The sequence below is a fragment of the Arachis hypogaea genome, chromosome 19 (assembly GCF_003086295.3).
Source record: "Arachis hypogaea cultivar Tifrunner chromosome 19, arahy.Tifrunner.gnm2.J5K5, whole genome shotgun sequence".
Lineage (NCBI taxonomy): Eukaryota > Viridiplantae > Streptophyta > Magnoliopsida > Fabales > Fabaceae > Arachis > Arachis hypogaea.
This window is the reverse complement of record NC_092054.1, coordinates 97,362,535-97,374,245: the sequence shown is the minus strand read 5'-3', so window position 1 is coordinate 97,374,245 and position 11,711 is coordinate 97,362,535.

The following is an 11,711-nucleotide window of genomic DNA, read 5'->3' as shown; positions in this document are numbered from 1 at the left end:
TTACAAGGTTGTCCACCATATCTGTCAGCTTGGTATGCATTGTAGAATAGCCTTTTTCCACGATATCTTGGAGGGTATTTTTGCCTAAAGGGTTGATCAAATCCTCTTGGCTCCATCCATCTTTGATCTCTCTGACCTTGATGCATATTCTTGTTATAACTTTCACACCTTTAAACAATATTAAAACCAAACTCAAAGCGAGAGGGGTGAGAATTCATAGTAGCTAATAAAAATTAAAAAGCAAAAATAAAAATAGATAAATAGGCAAAACAAAATATTTACAATAACCAACAATAAGGCACATGTTTGCAATTCTCCGGCAACGACGCCATTTTTTGACGTTAGGATTTTTTGCTGGTAAAGAATTTTATAAAAATAGTCACGTTGTAGATATAGTTTCTAAACTGACAGAAATCCCTTCATACAAACGTTTTGGTTGTCACAAGTAACAAACCCCTAAATAAATTGATAAACAAAGTATTTAAACCTCGGGTCGTCTTCTCAAGGAACTGCAGGGAAGTATGTTCTTATTATTGGTTATGAAGATTGTAAATTGGGGTTTTGAAAATAGGGAGCAAGTAATTTAAATTGCAATTAAAATAAGTAAATGACTATAAAATAAACTTTTGGTAAGGTATGAGAAATTGGAAGTCCTATCCTAATTATCCTTATCAATGGTGATGAGAATTGAGTCTTAATCCTACTTAGTTAGCCTTTACTAAAGCAAGGGAAGGTCAAGTGGATTGATTAGTCTGATCTTCAGGTTCTAGTCAATTCCTAAGAAAGGACTGGAATTATTGAAGTTCAATTCAATTAGCAAATATAACAATTATCAATCACGTTGAGTTTGATAACTCCTGAGTTACTGATTTCTTAACCAAGGCCAAAAGAGAAAAAGTAAATCTACTGGAATAAAAATGTTTTCAGATTGGAAGCATCAGTAACATAAATAAAAGAGAGCAATCATAAACTGAAATACCTCAAATAACATTAATTAAGAGAATTATCTGTAACATAGAAAAGTTCATAAATTAAATTGAGAAGATAATAAAAAGGAAAGTTGAACCTGATAAAAAGGGACAATCATGAAAGCAAGAAAAATCCTAAATCCTAATCCTAAGAGAGAGAGGAGAGAACCTCTCTCTAAAAACTACATCTAAATCATCAAAAGTGAATAATTGGAGACTCCCCTTGAATGGATGCGTTCCCCCACTTCATAACCTCTGATCTGTGCCTTCTGGACTTGGATTTGGGCCAAAAAGGGCTTCAGAAATCGCTGGGAGCGTTTTCTGTAATTTCTGGTGCGTGGCCTCTGTCACGCGTCTGCGTGGGTCACGCGGTCACGTCATCTGGAGTTTTCCTTATCACGCGTCCGCTTCGGTCATGCGTCTGCGTCATCTGCGTTTTGCTCGTGGCGCGCGATCGCGTTGGTCATGCTTTCGCGTCGCTGTCTTTTCGCGCCAGGCATGCGGCCGCGTCGCCCACGCGTTCGCATCGCTGTTAGTTTCTTCAAAAACTCCATTTTGTGCTTTCCTTCCATTTTTGTATGTTTCCTTTCCATCCTTTGAGTCATTCCTGCCTTTAGAATATCTAAAACTACTTAACACACAAATCACGGCATCGAATGGTAATAAAGAGTAATTAAAATAATTATTTTTAAAGCATAGGAAACATGTATTTCACATATACCACATAATAAGGAAGGGAAAGTAAAACCATGCAATTAACATGAATAAGTGAGTGAAGGATTGAATAAATCACTTAAATTAGGCACAAAATATATCATAAAATATGAGTTTATCAGTTACTGAATACTGTCAATTTTACTACCCAGACTTCTTTGGCCAATCTTAAGCCAACAAGCATGGCTTCGTACTCTGCTTGATTATTGGAGGCCAAAAACTCAAATTTTAGTGAAAAGTTCTATCCAAGTTCCTTCTTCATTCTCGAAAATGATTCCTGCTCCACTTTCAGCTTTGTTGGATGATCCATATACGTATAAATTTCAAGCCATATGATTTCCTTGGGGTTCGGTGTAATCGACCACAAAGTCGACCAGGTATTGAGATTTGATTGCGGTTCGAGTTTCATACTCTAAGTCAAACTTGGACAGCTCTATTTCCCATTATAGCATCCAACCTGCAATATCCGTCTTCTAGAGGATGTGCTTTATGGGTTGATCAATTCAGATTTTTATGGTATGAGCTTGGAAATAAGGTCGGAGTCTTTTGGAGGCAAGCACTACGGCATACCCGAACTTCTCTATCTTTTGATAGTTTAGTTCTGCTTTCTGTAGGGCCTTACTAACAAAATAAATCGGTTATTTTCCATTTTCATCTTGTCAAACTAAAGCAGAGGCTATGGCTTTATTCATAACAGTACAAGCTCTTATCCTTGAACATGTCGGGTAAGGATGGTAGCTGACTCAAAAAATTTTTGAAATCTTGAAAAGCTTACTCACATTCCTGAGTCCATTCGAATTGACATGTGGTAGCACGAATCCCTACACTTTCGTACTGTTGTACCAACAAGTGCACTGGGTCGTCCAAGTAATACCTGAGCGAGTTAGGGTCGATCCCACGAGGATTGTTGGCAAGAAGCAAGCTATGATTATCTTACAGGTCTTAGTCAGGCAGATCAGAAAGTTGATAGATAAATATTTGTAAGATTATGAAACTATGAAGACATATAACTAATAAAGCAAAAGGGGTAGAAAATACTAATAGGAATATGGTTAAGGATTGGAGTTGCTTTGTCTTTCTGAATTAACTCTGGTATTACTATCTTCTCTGCTTGTGAATGATCTCTTCTATGGCAGGCTGTATGTGATCAACGGCATGGGTCATGGTCATTGATCTCCTCTGCTACAGGTTGAATGCCATTGGCCGTGGTCATCTAATCTGACGAAGGGTGAAGCGCTTAGCAGTTCATTCTCTTGGTGATCCTACTAAAAATGCCACAGACAAAGTCAAATCTTCCGTATCAGAGGATGCTGCTTCTTAGGGTTCTAGCTTATACCACGGAGACCCTAATCTCCTTGAAAATCGGCTGAACCGGTGTCTCGAGAAGTCCACAATGAAGTCATGGATTAGCCGTCTGAGAGATGTATAAACATAGCTGTTGGCTCGTGCTTTCCAGTCACATATTCACATGAACCCAAGTAGACGTAGGTGTTTGTCAGGCACGTTCGTCTTAATGTGATGAACAGAGCTAATTGTCTGATCATCCTATTCATCACGATGAAGACCGAGTATACATCTTAGAAATAAATCAAACACGGATCGAAGGAGAAACAGTAATACTTTTATTAATTCATAGGTCTCAGCAGGGCTCCTCCCTTCAACCTAGGAGGTTTAGAACCGCATACTGATGTAAAATACAAAGTAAACCTTGAAAATAGGACTGTAAAGTATGCGTCATGTTTAATGATTATGTAAAATACACTTTAAATACTAAAAATATGACTAGTAAGGGTAAAACAGTCTATTCAGTGCTAAAATCAACTTCTGGGGCCCACTTCATGAGTGTTTGGGATTAGCTTTGATGAGATCCACGTGCTATGAGGTCTCTGGGCATGGAACGCTAGCTAGGGGGTCCTCTTTGGGCTTTTGGATGCTGGTCTATGCTCTTTGGGCACTGGACGCCTGGAAAGGGGCAGGTAGCTGGCGTTGGATACCAGTTTTGGGCATTCTAATCCGAAGCAAAATATGGACTATTATATATTGCTGGAAAGCTCTGAAAGTCATCTTTCGATAGCCATTAAGAGCGCTCCATTTGGACTTCGGTAGCTCCAAAAAGCTCTTTTGAATGCAAAGAGGTCAGATCCGGACAACATCTGCAATGCTTTCTCTGTCTCTGAATCAGACTTCTTCTCCAGCTAAAACACAAAAACTCATAGTAGAATCCAAAAATGTGATTTTAACACTAAAACCTATAAAAACTTAATAAAAACTAAACAAAACACACTAAAAACTATATGAAAATGATACCAAAAAGCGTAAAAAATATCCGCTCATCAACATGCTTTCTTGAGTATTGAGAATAGTAGACGAGACTTTAGAGCTGATCCTGCCGAAAACCTGGATAAGGCTACTAGCCTGTGGACTTCTTTAAGACAAGTCAAGCTTTTCATCTCAAGAATTGCTTTGCATTTGTCTGGGTTGGCTTCGATGCCCCTTTGAGTGAGCATAAAGTCTAAGAACTTCCTGGCTTCCACTTTGAAAGTACACTTCGAGGGATTTAGTCTCATCCAATGCTTTTTTTTTGTGTTGAATACCTCAGCTAAGTTGGAAAAGAGGGTAATGTCTTCTTTGGTTTTGACGAGCATGTCGTCCACATATACTTCCATTAATTTCCCAAGGTGAGATAAAAACACCTTGTTCATCAGTCATTGATATGTGGATCCAGCATTTTTTAATCCAAAAGGCATCACCACATAACAATAGTTAGCCTTTAGAGTGATGAAAAAGGTCTTCTCTTGGTCTGGCTTGTACATCAGGATTTGGTTTGTTAAGTTTGGAAAACTAATATTTAATTAATATGAAGAACAAACATGATGATATTGCTACCAATTGTTTGTTTAATATATTTGATTTAGTTTACAGGAAAGCAAATCGATTTTTATACTGGCCCAATAAACAAATGAGCAAGTCCATCTTGATCAACATCAAATTCAGTTATTATATCAAATTGATCTAAAATCTAGTGGCTAAACTTTATGAAAGAAAACCAAGAAGGCCCAAAGATCCAAGCCCATTCAATGAAGTAACCAAAGCCTCATACGGTTACATACTCCCATGATTCAAGTGACTTTATTCCCAAGTTCATTTCAATTAAATTCATTGAAACTTCCACCAAAAGCCAACAGTTCTTCTCTTTTCTCTCCTCTCTCTTTGCCTTGGTCACATCATTCACTCAAGCAAGAAAGAAAGAAAGAAAAGGAAAGTACAGAGGCTATGGAGCATTGAAGGACAAAAAGCTTGTTGCCAAATCCAAGCAAGAAGGAAGTGCTACAACTAAGAAGCTAGTCACACATGGCCAGACCATATAAAAAAAGTATCTTCCCCCATTTGTGCTACACCAAGGGACCAAGAAGAAAATCACAAAGTCTCAAGTATAAAAGAAGCAACCATGGAAAACGTGAGGTCAACCACGGTCAGAAGAACATCAACGATCAAAATCAAAACTTGGAGCCAAAGTTAAGCTCAACGATCAAGATTGAAGAAGTTTAAAGAAAAAGGATGAGAGAGAATGGAAAAGTTGCATGCAGCAGATTTGGATTTCTCTCTCCTCTCTGATGAAGCCGCTGCTCGTCTTTGATGTTGGAAAAGAAGACAGTGTTAGGGTTGAACGTGATTTAACCTTGGAAGCTTCACTCTTCTATAGGGTGAACGACCAAGGGTTGAAGGCAAGGAGAGTAAGTGAAAAGTACAGACTTTACTCTCATAGCTACCCAAGCTATTAGACTTCTTCTCCTTCATGTAGTTCATTTAATATTTTTTTTTCTCAGTTTAATCTATCTTAATCTCATTGAAAAAGGCAAACGTAGTGAGATTTGTAGGAAAAATCCAATGAGAGGTAAAAAGCAGTGAGTTAAACTAGGAGAAAAAGCCATAAGATGTCTCATAGGTTCTTTGTACATCTTTCTATTTTGTTTCATGATCCTGTGGGAAATTTCCTTGCAAGTTGGTCTAGCACTTTGCGGTTGAAAGCTAGATTGAGGTCTAGTCAAATTCAGATTGGGTTAGAATCTGGATTTGTCCAAGATAGAATTGGGTAGATCCTAGGGAAGAATTGGTGATTGTAATTTGTTTAAAGATAGTGAAATTCTGTCACAGTTGTGATGGAGACTGGATGTAGGCTACATGGCACTAAGTAGCTGAACCAGGATACATCTGGGTGTTATTCCTTCTTCTCTACTTAACTTCTGTTTCTGTTACTCATTATACCAAATGAAAATGTCTTTCGACTCGTCACGAGATAAAAGTAAAAATATCTCCTAAGGTTCTTTGAAAAAGGAAAAGTAATATTCAGCAGAAAAAGAAGCTAAGATTCAAGCCCCTTTCTCTTAGCCACTGATAACCATCAATTGGTATCAGAGCTTGGTCTCAAAGAGATCAAGCTTTGCAGCTTAGAGGAAAGGTCCTGATGGCGAACAACAATGGTTCAAATATGGTGGTCTATACTCTGACAGAAGGGCAATCTTGCAACAGACCATCATTCTTCAATAGAAAGAACTACAACTATTGGAAGGAGAGAATGAAGATCTTTGTTCAATCAGTAGATTACAACATATGGAAGATCATCCTTAATGGTCCCCAAGTTCCAAAAAAAATTGGAGCAGATGGAGCACTCACTCTTAAGGCTGAAGCCGAATGGAATGATGAAAATAAAAAGAAAATAGAGTTCAATGCCAAAGCTATAAAATTTCTTAATTGTGCTATCAGCTTCGAGGAATTTCGAAGGGTATCTAGATGCAAAACACCAGAGAAAATCTGGGATATGCTTTAAGTCACCCATGAAGGCACTACCGTAAGCAGACCAGAATAAACATGCTGAGCAAAGAGTACGAAATGTTCTCTATAAAGGAAGGAGAAACGATTGATGAAATGTTTGAAAGATTCAACATCATTATCAGTGACTTGGATGCTATGGGGATCACTCACCCTGAACCTGTGCTAGTGAGAAAATTTCTAAGAAGTCTCACTAAAGAGTGGGAAACTAAAGCTATAGTTATAGCTGAGAGCAATGACATTGATCAAATGACATATGATGATTTGAGAGGAAATCTACTTGCTTTTGAAACAACTTATTTGAAAAATGACTCCAAAAAGAAAGAAATTGCTCTTAAATCATTCACTAAGTCCCTGGATGATGAATCCAGTGATAATTTATCTGACGATGAGTTTGTTCTGTTTGCCAAAAAATTCAAAAAAATGATGAAACAAAAGGAACGAAGCAAAAGAGACAGTTCAAAAAAACCAAAAAGAGACTTAAGCAAGATCATATACTACAACTGCAAAGACGTTGGACATTACAAGTTTGACTGTTCGAAGTTGAAGAAGTAAGAAAAGACCAAGAAAGAAAAGAAGAAGGGGCTAATGGCCTCTTGGGAAGACCTGGATGATTCTGATGAAGAGGATGAATTAGAGACCAAAACCCAAACCTGTCTCATGGCCGATCAAACTGATGAGGTAATTTTCATTGAACCTAATACTGAAGACCTTCATCTTATGATCAATCATCTCACTGAGAAACTAAGATGCTTCTTGAATGAAAATCATGAACTTGAATCTCAAAATGACATCCTAAAAGCAAAAAATGGTTTTCTCAAAGATAAATTAAGGGAAGCCAAAACCGCTGTTGATCTTGTTGAAGAAAATAAGCAGCTAAAGGCTGAACTTAAGGGCTGTGAGAAACAACATTCTGTGATTACATACTAAAATTGTTTTGATGAAAATGAAAGGTTTCACAAAGAAATAAAAATCCTTAAAGAGGATCTGGCCACTTTGCTCAAAGTTTTGAAAATCTGAATAAACTTTTGGCTAGTCAAAAACCTCTCTATGATAAGGCTGGTCTGGGTTTTCATAAGAAATCTGAAATTTTTTTTGAGAAATCTCCTTTTTTAAATATGGCATTCACTTCGAATGACATAAAATTTCAAAACCCAACCAATCTGAAAAAACAGCAGCCAAAAAGGTTTTGTCATTTATGCAATCGGGATGGACATTTTTCTATTCAATATTTCATAAGTGAAAGAATGATTGGAGATAGAGTGTACAAAGTAGTTGGCAACCACAATGGTCTCGACCAAAAGAGGTGGTTTAACATATAAGGATCCAAAAAGATTTGGATACCTAAGGCCACTTGAGATTTTTGTGTAGGTATGCCTAGTGTCCAAAAGAAAGGACAACATGTGGTACTTGGACAGCGGATGCTCTAGGCATATGACCGAAAGGTCTACATTCTTCATCAAGCTAGACGAGTATGATGGAGGGTTTGTAACCTTCGGGGATAATGGAAAAGGAAAGATAGTGGCCATAGGTAAAGTAGGTAAAAATTTCTCATCTTTTATAAATGATGTTTTTCTTGTTGACGGTTTGAAACACAACTTACTAAGCATTAGTCAATTATGCGATCTTGGATATTTGGTTATATTTAGAAAATTATATTGCTTAGTTATTTGTGAAAAATTTGCTGTTGTTTTGTTTGAAGCAAAAAGATGTAACAATGTGTATGGACTCACTTTAGAAGATTTAAAAGATCAAAATGTAACTTGTTTTACCTCAATGGAATCCGAAAAATGGCTTTGGCACAAGAAATTGGGACATGCAAGCATGTATTAAATTTCCAAGCTTGTAAAGAAGAATTTGGTTAGAGGCATCCCTAATATAAATTTTGACAAGGACATCACTTGTGATGCTTATCAATTGGGCAAACCAAAAAAATATTCTTTTAAGCCCAAGGATGGAGTCTCTACCAAAAGGCCATTAAAAATGTTACACATTGATCTTTTTGGTCCCACTAGAACTCAAAGTTTAGGAGGTAAACATTATGGCTTGGTAGTGGTTGATGACTACTCTAGATTTGGATAAGTTCTCTTCCTAGCTAACAAAAATGATGCGTTCTATGCTTTTTCTTCTCTCTGTAAAAAGATTCAAAATGAAAAGGATTTGAAAGTTGCCCACATAAGAAGTGATATTGGAAAGGAATTTGAAAATCAAGATTTTGAAAATTTTTGTGATGAATTTGGAATTTCTCATACTTTTGCATGTCTAGAACACCTTAAATGGGGTTGTTGAAAAGAGAAATAGAAGTCACCAAGAAATGACTAGGGCAATGCTTTGTGAAAAAAAAGTTCCAAAATTCGTTTGGGCCGAAGCTGTGAACACAACTTGCTATATCCTAAATAGAACCATCAATAGGAAAGGATTAAAGAAAACCCCTTATGAGCTATGGAAAAGAACTCTCCCAAATCTTAAGTACTTTTATATATTTTGATGCAAATGCTTTGTGTTAAATAATAAAGACAATCTTGAAAAATTTGATCCAAAATCATATGAAGGTTTATTTGTTGGATACTCAACCAATAGCAAAGCTTATAGAGTTTACATCCAAGAGCATAGAACTATTGGGAATCCATGAATGTGTCTTTTTGCGATACTAACTTCATACTAAGTGCTGTCTTTGATGATGATTCAGGAAATGAAGGTGAGGGAAGTCCTCAAGTGAATCAAGATAATGTCAATTCAGGTCCTTTTGTAGAAAATGTCAATTTTGAACCTGCTCCTCGAAATGACGGAGACATTTCTATTTTGTTTCCTGATAATTCCAGAGAAGTCAGAACAATGAATGAAGCAGAACGAAGTCAAAGCGAAGCTGAAACCTCTTATCAAAAGCCAAGGGAGTGAAAGTTCTTGAAAACTACCCACATGAGTTTATTATTGGAGATCCATCTCATGGAGTCACTACAAGATCCTCAAGCAAGAAAGCCAAAACCAACAATGTGGCTTTCTTATCCCAATTAAAACTTCAAAATGTGAAGCAAGCTCTTGAAGATCCCTCTTGGGTAAAGGCCATGGAAGAGGAGCTAAGCCAATTCAAAAAGAATGAGGTTTAGACTCTTGTTCCTTACCCTAATCGTAAGAAGGTAATGGGTACCAAGTGGATTTTCAGAAATAAATTAGGTGAAGATGGTAGTGTTGTTCGTAACAAGGCTAGATTAGTAGCCCAAAGTTACGATCAAGAAGAGGGCATTGATTTTGATGAATCTTTTGCACCGGTAGCAATAATGGAGGCAATTCAATAGCTACTTGCTTATGCTGCCCACAAAGATTTTAACATGTTTCAAATGGATGTCAAATGTGTATTTTTTAAATGGGTTTATTGATAGAGAAGTGTTTGTATCTCAATCCCCTAGTTTTGAAAATAAAGATTTTCCTAATCATGTTTTTAAACTATCAAAGGCTCTTTATGGCCTTAGACAAGCTCCAAGAGCTTGGTATGAAAGGCTTAGTACCTTCTTGTTGTAAAATGATTTTCTAAGGGAAACTATGGATACTAATTTATTCATTATAGAATCTAATAATGATTTCTTGCTTGTTCAAGTTTATGTGGATGATATTGTATTTGGATCGGCTAATGAATCCTTGTGTGAAGAGTTCGGAAACCTAATGACTAATGAGTTTGAATTGAGTTTGATGGAGAATTAACATTCTTTCTTGGACTTCAAATCAAACAAATTCCTAGTGGTAATTTTTTTCACCAAGGAAAATATGAGAAGGAATTAACAAAGAAATTTGGTTTAGAAAACTCTAAATCAATGGGTACTCCTATACATCCAAATACTAAACTTGACAAAGATGAGAATGGCAAAGATGTTGATGAGACAAGGTATAGAGGAATGATAGGATCACTCATGTATCTTACATCCTCTAGGCCGGACATAGTTCAAAGTGCGGGTGTGTGATTTAGATTTCAATCTCACATAAAGGAATCACATCTTTCAATCGTTAAAAGAATTATTAGATACATAAAAGGCACATCTGACCTTGGTTTATAGTATCCTAAAACTAATGAATTTTGTGTAGCTGGATACTGTGATACAGATTATGCGGGTGATCATGTAGATAGAAGAAGCACTTCGGGAATGTGTTGCTTTTTTGGAAAGTCTCTAAATGTTTGGTCAAGTAAAAAGTAAGCCACTGTTGCTTTGTCCACAGCCAAAGCTGAATACATCTCCGCATCTTCTTGTTGTTCCCAACTAATTTGCCTTAAAACTCAACTTGAGGATTACAAACTGAAAATTAATAGTATTCCCTTACTTTGTGATAACATGAGTGCAATAAACATTTTCAAAAAATCCTGTGTTGCACTCTAGAACTAAGAACATTGAAGTGAGATATCATTTCATTAGTGAACATGTGCAAAAGGGAACTATTGAGATTCAATTTGAAAAATCTGAAGAGTAATTGGCTGATATCTTCACTAAGCCACTATGTGAAGAAAGATTTTGAAAACTGAGAACTACTTTGGGAATAGTTGACATCAATTCTGTGAATTAGTTGAATTTTTCTTTCTATTCTGTTTTGTCTCGCAGGTAGTAGGTGATGACATGTCATCATGTCATGTTTTTCTATGCTTTTTCATACAAGAAATTGATGATTAGTGCTTAAATATTGAATGCTTTTGTACTTAAATGGTATATTTCTTTGATCTTTTGATTTTATAAACTTTGTAGGAAATAATAGAAGAAGAAGCAATAAAAGCACTAAAAGAAGAATCATACTCCCAAGGTGGCAAAAGAGTTGGAAACAGACTCAAGGAGGAGCAAAGAGGATTTGCAACCCTGACCTCTTTACACTCCAACAAGAATAACTCGAGCTACAAAACTCCAAATGTGGTGATTCAAGTGGCATTGGAAAGTAGGAATCTAGAGCTTTCCAATCATATATGGCACTATATGGTGGACACTAAATCTAGGGAGAAAACTTACCCTGAAAGCATATATGACACTACATGGTTGAACATAGTATCAACCAGCAGTAAGGCCAGCTGACCTCTTCACCTCCCAAGGAGAATAACTCGAGTTGTAGAGCTTTGAATGATGCGCTCTCAAATGCATTGTAAAGTAGACATCCAGAGCTTTCCGATGATATATAATAGTATGGGGTGAACATTAATTTTGGGCCTCAGAAGCTGGCGCTAACTTT